Here is a 13,415-nt window from a genome sequence, read left to right as displayed (position 1 = left end):
CAAAAAAGAAACTCTGATACTCTGACTTAACCTGAAAAATGCACATCATCACACCTGCTGGCACTAGTATGAGTCTGCTGGGAAGCAAATATGCAAAAGCACAACAGGACAGGTCACCAACAATTAAAATGGATGTAATTATACAGAAACCAGACAGTCCAGCAGGGCGGCATGGGGTGAAGAGGCATGTATAAGTGGTCTCCATGATAGTGCCTTGATAGTGTGTCAATGGGCACACTGATGCACCCACGCACTGTATGCTTGCACACTTTCATCTGGTTTTAAATGCTGGTTTCAAAGTTTTCCACAAATGTTGTTGCAAAACACTGTTGGTTAATGGCCTCTCCTGTGATGCTGGCTGCTTTTATCGGTGACATTTAGGCAGAAGTTTGGGTTCACTTAAGAGTTTGTAAATGATTGACAATCTCCCTGGGGACAGGAAACTCACACAGCTTATCTGTGATCCCAGGCAGGGCAACCTGGAGCAAAAGGTTTCTGAAATATGCCCACCTACACAGAAAGAGGCCTGGCTGTGTGCAGCTCTCTCATTTGATATACAAGCAGTGATTTTCACTTGGCAATGCATCTAAATCCATTATGGCTTTTCATCAAGTTGTCTGCAGGCTGGCATTATGCAATACTGTAATCATGGTGTTCTCTTGTATTAATTATTGAACTAATAAGGTTGCTGTCAAAATGGCCAAGCTTGATTCAGCATCAGGCACGTCTTCCAACCGTAGAGCAAGAAACCATTGCATAGTACTTGTGTTACACAGCTATTGAAATATTACCCCTCAGGTGTCATATTTAATAGGTGTAGGTGGTTTTTTTTAAAATCAGTATTGGCATATTTATACTTCAAAGAAAAACTGCCCTATTAGTAATTTCTTCTTCCCAGTGAAATCTAAGAATTATACCTCCTTGTGGCAGGCTGTCTCTGACAGAGGATTCTCAGATGCTTTCAAAAAATAATCCTTACAGTTAAAAGTATACATATTGTACATTGCAATACATAATGTGTGGGATAAAATATCTTCCCTGAGTAATTGAGAGAACTGAAGCACATAATCAATATCAGACCTTTCATGGGTTGCCAGTGCCACAGCTAGACATGGCAATTTCTAGCATCCGTGATGGAGAACCTTTTCACCTCTATATGTTGTTGGGCCCATACTCCCATCAAATCCAGGCAGCTTGGCCAGTGCTCAGGGATTATGGGAATTAGAGTTTTGAAGGGCCACTGTTTATCCACCTCTGTTCTAGAAAGATGGTGAAATGCTGCTAGCCACCTTGACATGTCCCAGGCTGTGGCAAGTTTAATATTTGACAGGGGGAAATGCTGGATGTTTATTATAGAATCATAGAGTTGGAAGAGACTGCAAGGGCCATCCAATCCAACCCCATTCTGCAATGCAGAAACTCCCCATCAAAGCATCCCTGACAGATGGCCATCCAGCCTCTGTTTAAAGACCTCCAAAGAAGGAGATTCCACTAGACTCCGAAGGAGTGTGTTCCACTGTCGAACAGCCCTTACTGTCAGGAAGGTCACCCTAATGTTGAGGTGGAATCTCTTTTCCTGGAGCTTGTAAACATTGTTCCAGGTCCTAATCTCTGGAGCAGCAGAAATCAAGCTTTCTCGCTCCTCAATATGACATCCTTTCAAATTTTTAAACAGGGCTATCATATCACCTCATAACTTTCTCTTCTCCAGACCGAACAGCCCCAGCTCCTTGAGTCATTCCTCATAGGACTTTATGGTTTTCAGACCCTTCACCATTTTAGTCTCTCTCCTTTGGACACGCTCCAGTTTCTCAATGTCCTTTTTGAATTGTGGTGTCCAGAACTGGACACAATATTCCAGGTGGGGTCTAACCAAAGCAGAATTATCATTACAGTTCATAACCATCTGTACTCATTCTTATTTTGAACCTTCATTTCAGGTGCCTATTTTTCAACAGAACATCATTTATTCAAGTCATCCTAAATTTAAACAGAAACTTTTTTTCACTCATCCTTTTCTGTTTCTACATTTCCATTTGGATTTTGGAGTGGCAAATAATAGTATCTGAACCACCTAGGAATGTTAAAAAAAAACCCACACAACTATTTCTTCCTCCATGTGTGAAGAAAGACTGATTTCTATAGTTTTCTCCCTACTGCAGAAGAAAATGACTACCTCCATGCAGTTTTCACCAGGTATTCACATATGCAAAGTGTTTCATATGGGGGTGAGTGTATACATAAATAATGCTTTCTCCACAATACACACATTTTTTGTACCAAAATCATGTGAAAATATCCCCACTCTGTGTGTGTCTCTGTGTGTACATGCACACAAAAAACCTTACATGGGTTTCTGCACAGAATTACTTCCTCATACTTTTTTGTATATGTGTAAATATAGAGCAAAAATTGCACAAAATTCTTGCTTCTTCTTCTTGACTGGGTTTCCTAAGTGTCTGGCAATCCATTTTTTCAGGCAGGTATCTAATAATAGCAAACAATACTTTCCATCTCTAGAATTACTTAACCCAGTGGTGCAATTACATTGTTAGGCTTGATATTATAATAAACCTTTGATTATGAAATTCATTTCCTATAATAAATCGGGATAAAACGAATCTTCACTTCTGGGGTGAAATTTTCAAAGGCGGAATTAAATAGTTCACCTTTTTTCATAGGCTGCAGAGGGGGAGGGTGGGCAAGAGAGAGTATATTTTGGAAGCAGCACCATGCTTTGATTGAGATTTCCTGCACGGCAGAATGGGGTTGGACTGGATGGCCCTTGTGGTCTCTTCCAGTTCTATTATTCTGTGATTCTATGAGTGCTAACCTAACTACCATAATCTTGTTATCATATTCCCACCATCCATATATGGAGCAAGTTATCTGAAACAGGTTGCCTTCACACTTCAGCTAATTTCACTTCTGCAGCAACAACCACAAAGGCATACTTTTCCAGACTTCCTGTTCAGTGTGAGGATGCTGGGGCCAGATGTCACATTAACACTGGACAAAGAACTAATGGAAGTGGCCCTGTTCTTTCCTTCATGCATTTAGTGTACACATAGTGGAAACATCTGTTTGTGGCATTTGTATACAATATCTCACTTGGAAGCTAAAAAGCCAATGCAGTTCTAGGCTGCATCAATACAAGTATAGTTTCCAGTGCAAGGGAAGTAACAGCACCAATCTATTCTGCTTTGGTCAGGCCTCACCTGGAATACTGTGTCCATTTCTGGGCACCACAATTCAAAATAGATGTACGTGTGAAAGGGATCTTGGAATCCTAGTAGACCACAAATTGAACATGAGTCAGCAGTATGATGCAGCTGCTTAAAAAGCCAATATAAATAAAATTGCCAATAAACTAGCATACTCCTATTGAGTATAGTATCTAGATTGAGGGAAGTAATAATGCCATTCTATTCTGCTTTCGTCAGACCTCAGCCCAGAATATTGTGTCCAGTTCTACACACTACAATTCAAGAGGGATATCGACAAGTTGGAGCGTATCCAGAGGAAGGTGACCAAACTGGTGAAAGGTCTGGAAACCATGGTCTATGAGGAGCAACTTAGGAAGCTGGGTATGTTTAGCCTGGGGAAGAAAAGTTAAGAGGTGACATGATAGCCATGTTTAAATATCTGAAGAGATGTCATACTGAGGATGGAGAAAGCTTGTTTTTTGAAGTTCCAAAGACTAGGATATAGAGTAAGAGATTCAGACTAGAGGAAAAGTGATTCCATCTTAATATTAGGAAGAACTTCCTGACACTAAGAGCTGTTTGACAATGGCACAACAGGCTGGATGGTCATCTATTGGGAGTGCTTTGATTTTTAATTTTTCATGGCAGGGGATTGGACCTGATGGCCCCTGGGGATTCTTCAGATTCTATGGTAAGTGTTCTAGTTCATCTGAAAGTAGTTTAGGAATATGGTTACGTAGGAATTGGACACTGATGGACTGGCCTTCTGTTACTATAGTTTATTGCATTGCCCCCAGGAATGGTCTCAGGGCGGAACAAAAGGGAGCGGGATGGGACCGGAAGGTGGCCAGGGGTGCATTTTATTGCACACTGGAATGCTGCCACTGCCAGACGTTCCCATTCTGTTTCCAATCTGTCCCAGAGGAGGTGATTTTTGGGAACTATTCAGAAGCATTCCTGAAAATCGCCCCCTCTGGGACAGATCGGGTATGGAATGGGAACTTCTGGTGGTGGCATTCCAGTGTGCAATAAAATAATAATAATAATAATAATAATAATAATAATAATAATAATAATGTAGTAATGATTCATTTATATCCTGCCCAATCACAAAGAATCAGGACAGCTTACAACAGTAAAGATGTAACAGTAAAAACAGTAAAAATGCATCCCTGGCCGCCTTCTGGTCCTACACCGCTCCCTTTCATTCTGTGCTGAGAACAATAAACTTAATGAGATAAACTTAAGTGTTTCTACAAGCTGTACTAATAACTAGCAACTTCAGCAACCACCACCACCACCACAACTACTATCTCCTCCTCCTCCTCTTCCTCTCTTCTCCACAGGAGTTTCTTTCATCCCTGGGGGCTGAATAGATTCTTAATTGCTTTGTAGCTTAAGTGTGAAATGTAATTAGTGCTTTGCTGCCTGACACATACAGGCCAAATGTAATAAGCAGCAAGAACTCCACTCCTGCATTGCTGTATGCTGAGTGTGTATGTTTCCTTTCAGTGTGTGAACATTGTATCCTTGAGTGCAGATGGTAGTCTTCACTCTACTAGCAGAACAGAGCAGAGACCTGAAACAACTATTGAGGAAGGAAGTGTAAAAACATGGTTACATGTTTAAGAACATTTAAGAAAACAAGAATAATGACCACAGATGATTTGCACAACTTTAAAATGGATGGTGAAGAGATCCAAACTATTGTAGCTAATTTTTTCCTATACTTTGGCTCAGTCATTAATCAAAATGCAGACTATAGCCAAGAAATCAGAAGATTAAGATTTGGACTGACATGTATTGAGATAAAATCCTGAAGTGTAATGATCTATCACTGAATATAAAAGTCAGGATAATCTTTACCAAGATATTTTTCCAATATCTCTATATGGATGTGAAAGCAAGACAGTGAAGAAAACTGACAGGAAGAAATCAATTGCAACCAGCCCTCCGTATCCACTGATTTTTTTTATCCATGAAAAATATTTTTAAAATATATAAACTCCAATAAGCAAACCTAAAATTTACTATTATATATATATTGAACACCATTTTACAATCTCGCTTTATTTATTATGACTTCAGTATCCAGATTTTGGTATCCACAGGAGTTCCTGGATACCAAGGTCCCACTTTAATTTCAAATGTGGTGCTAGAGAAGAGTTTAGAAGTCACCATGGATTGTCAAAAAGACAAATAAATGGGTCCTAGAGCAAATCAAGCCTCAAAGCCAAGATGTTTAAAACTGTACAAAGGCCATTGTACTTTGGACATATCATGTGATAACTTGACTCAATAAGAAAGATATTAATGCTTGGGAAAACAGAAGGTGATAAGAAAAGGGGGAACTATTGCCCTGAATCTACACAATCTTAACAGGGCTGTTAATAACAAGGGTGTCTTGGACAACTCTCATTCATAGGATGATGACAAGTTAAAGCCAGCTTGGTGACAATCAACAAGTCCCAACTGAACCATGAAACTCATTTGTCACCTGTGGCCAATCACTTTCTCACACCTTCACCTACCTCACAGAGATCTTGTGAGGATAAAATATGTTCCCTCTAGGAAAGCAAGAATTAAATGTGAAAAACTGTGAAAGCAAAGGGAAAGAAGTCCCACTGAGCATAAAACACATAGGTGACAGGTGCTTGTTTGTGAGCTGGTAACTTCATGTCTGTATGTACCAAAGCTGGGGTCCCATTGTGAAGTAAATTCTGGTCCTCCTCCCTGTAGTCACTCAACATGTCTCAGTCATCAGGCGAGCCTGAAAATCATCTTTGATCACTATCACAAAGTGGCCTGGAGTGCTTGCTATCAACTTTGGTTGATACACCAGCTGTATCTCTACCTAAACCAAAAGGACGTTAAAGCAGTGGTACATGTGGTGGTACCAGTGTAGTAGCAGTGGTAATCTCTCGTCTTGATTTCTGTAATGTGCTCTACATGGGGCTACCCTTGTACCAAGTTTGGAAGTTTCAGTTGGTTCAAAAAGCAGCAGCCAGATTGGTCACTGGTACTTCTAGGTTTGACCACATAACATCTGTTTTAAAATCTCTTCACTGCCTGCCAATTAGCTTCCGGGTGCAATACATGGTGTTGGTTATTACCTTTAAAGCCCTACATGGCTTGGGCCTGAGTTATTTGTGGGAACGCCTCTCCCTCCATAATCCACCCCACACTCTCAGAATAATTGGAAAGAATGTGTTAGAACACCAATCAACTAGGCTTACATCGACCTCCCAGAGAGCTTTTGCAGCAGCTGCTCCGAAATTATGGAATGGTCTTCCAGAAGAGATCTGTCTCATTACCTCCTTGGAGGCATTTAATAGGGCACTTAAGACGTATCTCTTCCAGTGAGCTTACCCATCTGACCTTATGTAAGAAATATCCTCTGACCATTGTATAACTTTGCTGCATTGCCACTTAAGGAAAAGTTAGTTTTTAAGATTAATTGCTATTAATTTTATTGATGTGTTTTTATATGTATTGTCCAGGAATGCTGCCAACACACACTCACATGGTTGATAAGAGCCTGCTGGACAAAAGGCAAACACGCCGAGCTGCTAAGAAGCAGTTCCTCCAACAACAATGCCAAACTACATCCAATAGAATAAGACACTAGCCAGTCCAAAGTTCAGGATTACAGAGAGCAATACTACCAGTCCAGTCCGAGGTCAAGAGTGCCAGAGGGTTGGTCAAAGTGTCTGGTCTGAGGTCAAGTATTCAAAGGCAGTCAAGGGTCTAGGAAGCCAGGTGTCAGACCAAGCAGCGTCCACTAATGAGAACTAATAGTTTCTGGCAAGAGAGCTCAGCATCCGCCAGGTGCCTTATATCTAGTTTCCTTATCACAGCTGCTGATTGGCTAATGAGCATTTCTCAGTAAGTCTCTTGGAACGATGAAGGCATGCCCTTTCTGATCTCCTCTGGCTGAAGGTAGGAACCTCAATGCTCTGCTGCTCTATGTCTCCCAGGTCTGGCACTTCTACTGGGGCAAGGCTGGGCTGCTGAGCCCCAGGCTCCACTGGACGAGATCCCACAGAGCTAGGGTCTGGCTGAGCCAAATCTACTGGGGCTGGGAGAGCAGAGCTGGGGCCTGGCACAGCCTCAGGTTCCTCCTGAAGCTGAGGAGCTGAGTCTTCATTGCCACCCTGAGTCCCAGTCCTGGGAAAAGAGCGGGATCTATATATATATATATATATATATATATATATATAGTATCGATGTATGTATTTTAGTGGACTGTAATCCTGCCTAGATCCATCTGGGAGAGGCGGGAAAATATAAATTATTATTATTATTATTATTATTATTATTATTATTATTAGAGATAGGCAAATGTAGAGACAGGTAATCCTCAAGGATCCTGACCCTAAGCCATGAAGAACGTTAAATGTGAGGATCAGTGTTTTAACTTCATTTCAGAAACTGACTAGATGCCTGTGCAGTTGACAAACTACCAGAAAATACATATGCTGATAACGCCTTCCCCACTCCCAGTTAGCAGTTTGATTCTCTGATGCAAATCTCAATAACTAAACAGGTTTGTGTGGGAGTAGGTGATAATTCAGATTCTCTGGTCTGGGCTGTTCCTAACAAGTCTTTAAAGGCAGTCCCAAATGGAGCATATTATAGTAATCTCTCCTTGATGTTGATGGATGTGAGGTGATCTCTACTAGTCACATGGTACGTGTCATCATACATTTGCTACGTTTCAAGGTGCTGCTGGGCCCTTTGCTGACAGAGATTAAAATAGCTACCACTCTGAAAGTTGCTATCCTAGTTGTTAGCAAAACATGCATGACCATGACTATATCATGTTTTCTCAGAAAGCAATATTCATGCCAGATATTTATGGTGGCTAAAGGATATTTAGAGTTATAGAAAACACTTGTGGAACTATCCACGCTGCTTAGTCCAAAAGCACTGCAAACCTGATCATTAGGGCTTTTTTTTTTTATGTAGTAGGACTGGTAGGTGTTGCAATCTACCAACATCTCCATAGTAGGGATGGAAAGAATATTTGTAATTATTTGTTCAAAGACCAAAAACATGGGTTTCCTGACAACTGGGGCCTCCAAGAATAATAGTCCAGCAAAAAAAAAAAAAAGGTGCAACATTCTCCAGCTGTTCAACATCCTTAAGTGATGCATTGAAAAACAAGAACAAAAACACCTGTTTTCTTCACAGAAAATGGGATTCCTGCACAGGAAATGGTGAATATGAACACTGACTATGAAGGGAATACTGTAAATGAATATTCCTACAAAAGTGTGAAAACTACTTTAATGATTTATCCTGGTGTGCAAGGGGGAAAATGGTCAACTGTTTACATCCCCAATATGTTAGGCAGCACTTTAATTTCCAGATATTGGATTATATATTGTGAATTTAGTGAAACAACAACTTCTCTTTTTCTTCTTCTGTTTAGTTAAGGTGGAGAACAAGCAGCTCTCCAGATACTGTTGGACTGCAGCTCATAACATTGCTCACCTTTTGCTAGCGTTTGCCTGCATCTAATGGGAATTGCACTCCAACAATATCCGCAGATCTGCACATTCCCCATGCATGATTTAGACAGAGCTTGAGCTCTTCCAGAATAGAATAATTGCCTTCCTACATGTAAAGATTTCCTGAGTGACCTTCTCACCACCCAATGCATCTTAGTCTTATCTGGACTAATTTGGCGAACTGTGGTTTGAACAAATGTTGATGCATGATTCAGAATACCAAATCCATGGGGAAGGGCAAATTAACTCGTATTGACTGTGTTAAAAATGCTTGGATGAATCAGTCCTAATTGGATGAAATTATGGCTCCATTTCAAACACAGAAGTATGATTACTATTGATGGTATACCATGGGGAATAATCAGAGCAATGGTTGTGGACATATTTCCTTAGAAGAGTTAATATCAGTTAATAGCATAACATCAAATTACAGTAATCAGTTCACCTAAAGGGCTTAAAGGGAGTGTTATCAATAGTACCTGTTACTGTTTCTGTCATGTAATTAAAATCCCTGGCACATCTTTCTCTAGGTTCTCTATTAAAAGTTCTCAAATTATTTTTCTACCTAAGTTTTATGATGAGACTGGCTATGCAATGTAGTACTCTTAATGTTGTTCTTTCTTTCAAGTCAGCTTTGGCCCTGTTTGCACTAAAAAATAACCTGGTGTGGGTACCGGGTTATTTCCCTGAAATGCCACGATCAAATTGCTCCATGGCATTGATTTGCCGCAATCATGACATTTTACCCTGGGATTCTGTTCACATTTAGCAATGGGATAAAATGCCATGATCATGGCAGGAGGGGAGGAGAAGGAAGGGGAGGAAGAGTGTAGTTGGCTGAGGAAGAGAAAGGGAAGGAAGCATAGAATGGAGGGGGCGATTGGAGACAAGATCGGGGTGACAGAGGAGGAGGAAGAGTAGAGTTGGCTGAGGAAGAGGAAGGGGAGGAAGCACAGAACAGAGGGGGCAAACACAGGCAAGATCAGGGTGACAGAGTTGGAGGAGGAAGAGTGGAGTTGGCTGAGGAAGAGGAAGGGGAGGAAGCACAGAATGGAGGGAAAAACACAGGCAAGATCGGGGTGACAGAGGAGGAGGAGGAAGAGTGGAGTTGGCTGAAGAAGAGGAAGGGGAGGAAGCACAGAACAGAGGAGGCGATCAGAGGCAAGAACGGGGTGACAGAGGAGGAGGAGGAAGAGGGGAGTTGGCTGAGGAAGAGGAAGAGGAGGAGGCACAGAATGGAGGGGGCAAATGCAGGCAAGATCAGGGTGACAGAGGAAGAGGTGGAGGAATAGTGGAGTTGGCTGAGGAAGAGGAAGAAGAGGAAGCACAGAACGGAGGGGACAAACCCAAGCAAGATCGGGAGTGGTGAGCAGAGGTGGCTGGAAGGAGGCAAGAACAGGGGTGACTGAGGGAGAGGAGGAGGAAAGAAGGAATCATATAGGAATGATTTCCAAGTTCCCATTGGCAAAACCCAGGTTCTTTTGAAAAGAACCGCAAGAAAATCCATGGCAAACTGGGTTAAGGGGGATTTACACCGCACGCCCCGCAATTCGGGTTAGAAAACTCCGGCGCAAGTATGAATGACCCCCTGATTCGAGTCATGAAACCCCGGCGCAAGTATGAATGGCCCTCATTTAAATCGGATTGGAGCCCAGGTTAAAATGTAGTGTGAATGGGCCCTTTGACTAACATATGAATGAGAGGCCTCCAAGCTGCCCTGTCATCAATAGCCCTGACCTGGTCCTGGAAACCCAGGGGGCTGTGGCTTCTTTGATTGAGTCTATACACCTGTAATGTATAGGTATAGATTGTGTATAGATCATGCATAATGTGTGTGTACATGTAAATCAATCTGTATAGATCATGCAAAACTATTGCTGGACATGTAAGTGAGAAGGCACAACTCATTGGGAAAAAAACAATAATGCTAGGAAAGCTGGAGAGAAGTAGAAAGAGAGGAAGGTTGCATTCTAGATGGATGGACTCCATTAAAGAAGCAAAGAGTATGAGATTATAGGAACTAATGGATGACATGGAATCTTGGAGATGTCTCATCCATAGGATAGCCATGGGTTTAGATTGACCAGAGGGTAGTTATCAACAAAACAACAAAGTTTTGATGCCCTAAAGTGTTTACATGAATTATTTTTCTTACACACACGCACACTGTGAGAGAGAGCTTTTTATGCAGAATATGTGTTTCATCCACAGGAAACAGTTTTTTGTGCCACCTCCCCCCACCAGATTATTCTTTAAGGGGGGCAAGTGAAATGTATTTTCCTATGTAAAATAATTCCTGCAAAATACCTCAGTATGTCTCAGTATGAGGAAAAAACTGTAGAGGAATATTTCTCTTCTCCTCTAGTGGAGGAAATAAAGCTACTTTATTTAATCATCTTCACATCCAAGAATGAAATAGTCCAGGAGTTGCATCTCTATTGCTGGACTTGTAAGTGGCTACAGGACTGTCATTTACAGTAGTAATGGCATTTACACATAGCCACAAAAATGATGTGAGGTGTCAAGCTTTTTATCTGACTTAATCTGCATAAGATAAATTAGTGGCTAAGATACTTGATCTCTGCCTCTCTCTCCTACAAAAAATATCGGCTGGGATCCTTTATGGGAGTTTCATCTCTGTAAGTAGGCCTATGTCTGTGTAAAATAGTTTTGAAACAACCATACCAAGTAGAGGGCTGCTGTTACATAATTGCATAGAGGATCCAGAAATGTGGCCAATGCACAATGGGACTGACTTGATTTGGGACAGATGCAGCACAGTTCCCAATGCAAAACCATCCTGCAATGCGTCATAGTCCCCCAATGCAAAACAAGACACCAGTGAAGGGAGTCCAATGCACAGCAGGTTCTACCAATCCACATCATACACTCTTTCCACTGCCTCCTGATGCATCTTCACAATTCATTAAAAAAATTATAGCATGTCTGCTACGTTTAAAAAAAAGCATAAAGTTATGTAAAGTGATGATATATGATTCTGGCTATTGCTTGCAGAAATTCTGCCTATATACTTTAAACACTGAAAGTTTACATGGCCTTATATTTATATGCTTTACATATGCTTATATGTTTACATACTCTTATATGCTCTTTTATTTTGGGGAAGTTAAGAGTGAAGTTGTAATGACTAGGCCTCCAGTCATTTGAGGACTTCTTCTTCTGAGGCCTGGACCAAGGCAGATGGACCGGAGGGAGGTTTCTGGGGCTGAGAGTGTGTGACTCACCCAAGGTCTCCATGGGGAATCAAACCCTAGCCTCCATAGACATAGTCCAATGCTCAAACCACTAGCCTTCCCTGGCTCTCAGCCATGATTTTGTCATTAGTGGTGCACATGTCCCCATGGTTTCACAAAAGCTCCTTTCCAAGCACCCTAGTTTAGCACAATGCTATATCCTGATACCTACTCTTGCTACTGATATTTGTAGGTGCCTGTGCCAAGGCATTTATCAGTATGGCATGTGCTTGGTTTGTCCGCACCCCCCTAACCCTAGTACGTATTCAATACGTACAAGATGGCGGCGCCTCTTCTACATGGGCGCCGCCATCTTGACGTATCGGACGCTGAGCGTCCGTACGCGTCGCGGGCGTTGTGACGTAGCGAGTGCGCCCCTGGCACCTCGTTACGTCGCAAACGCAACTCAAGAAGAAGCTCCATTTTGGAGCTTCTTTTTCAGTCTGCACGGGAGCCGCGCCGTGTGGAGGCTCTGGCTCCCCCGCAGACTAACCGGCGGCGGTGGCAGACCGCCGCAAAGCGGCGGTTTGTATCCCGCCAAGGGTTCAGCAACTTGGGTGCCAAACACACTGCAGAAATAGTCCAGTTTGAGACTGCTTTAACTGCCATGGCTCAATGCTAAGGAATCTTGGAAGTGTAATTTGTGAGACATTTCGCCTTCTTTGTCTTAGAGCTCTAGTGTCACAATAAACTACAATGTTCAGGGTAATCGAAGCAGTCTCAAACTGGATTATTTCTGCAGTGTGTTTTGGACCTTGGGTAGCTTTTCAAAGGTTCAAACTAAAATGTGAATTCAAACCAAACTAACATGGAAGCCACCGACTGCCCCAATGGTTCCTCTATCTTGGATTTGGATCAGAAATGTAAGAGAATGCCTTCTGACCATCTCCACCATTCTTGTGCATCCCACTCATTTTTTCTTTTCTGAGATCCCTTGAACCTCAGTTAGGGGCTGGAAGTGGAAGTTTCAAGGTCTGAAAGATGTGGGGCTCGCTTTCCAAGAAGGACCTTCAGGACACACCTTCACTAATGCTTGTATCTATCTGTGCAACATTTTTACTGTCCTTCCCTCTTGTTCCATCTCCTTTTGGCTAAGTGTAGGATTCCAAGGACACAACATGGTGGATAGGTGAAATTACTCAAAGTGCCATTTTTGTTTTCAATTTTTTTTCAAAAGCTCTCTGATAATATTGACCTATTCAGAATGAGTGTTGGTGGTGCACCCATTCAGGCTGCCTATTGTTCAGGTCTTTAAACAAAGGCTGGATGGCCATCTGTTGGGGATGCTTTGACTGAGAGTTCCTGCATGGTAGGGGCTTGGACTGGATGGCTCTTGTGGTCGCTTCCAACTCTACAATTCTATGATTCTATCTCAAGTTTCCAACCTTCTCCTCTCTTCTTGCTGTAATTTTGGAACTGAACAACTCTTGCTAACATTGCCC

This window comes from Sceloporus occidentalis, unplaced genomic scaffold (genome assembly GCF_023333645.1).
Source record: "Sceloporus occidentalis isolate IW3139 unplaced genomic scaffold, rSceOcc1.0.p SCAF_9, whole genome shotgun sequence".
NCBI lineage: Eukaryota > Metazoa > Chordata > Lepidosauria > Squamata > Phrynosomatidae > Sceloporus > Sceloporus occidentalis.
This window is presented reverse-complemented; position numbering follows the sequence as displayed.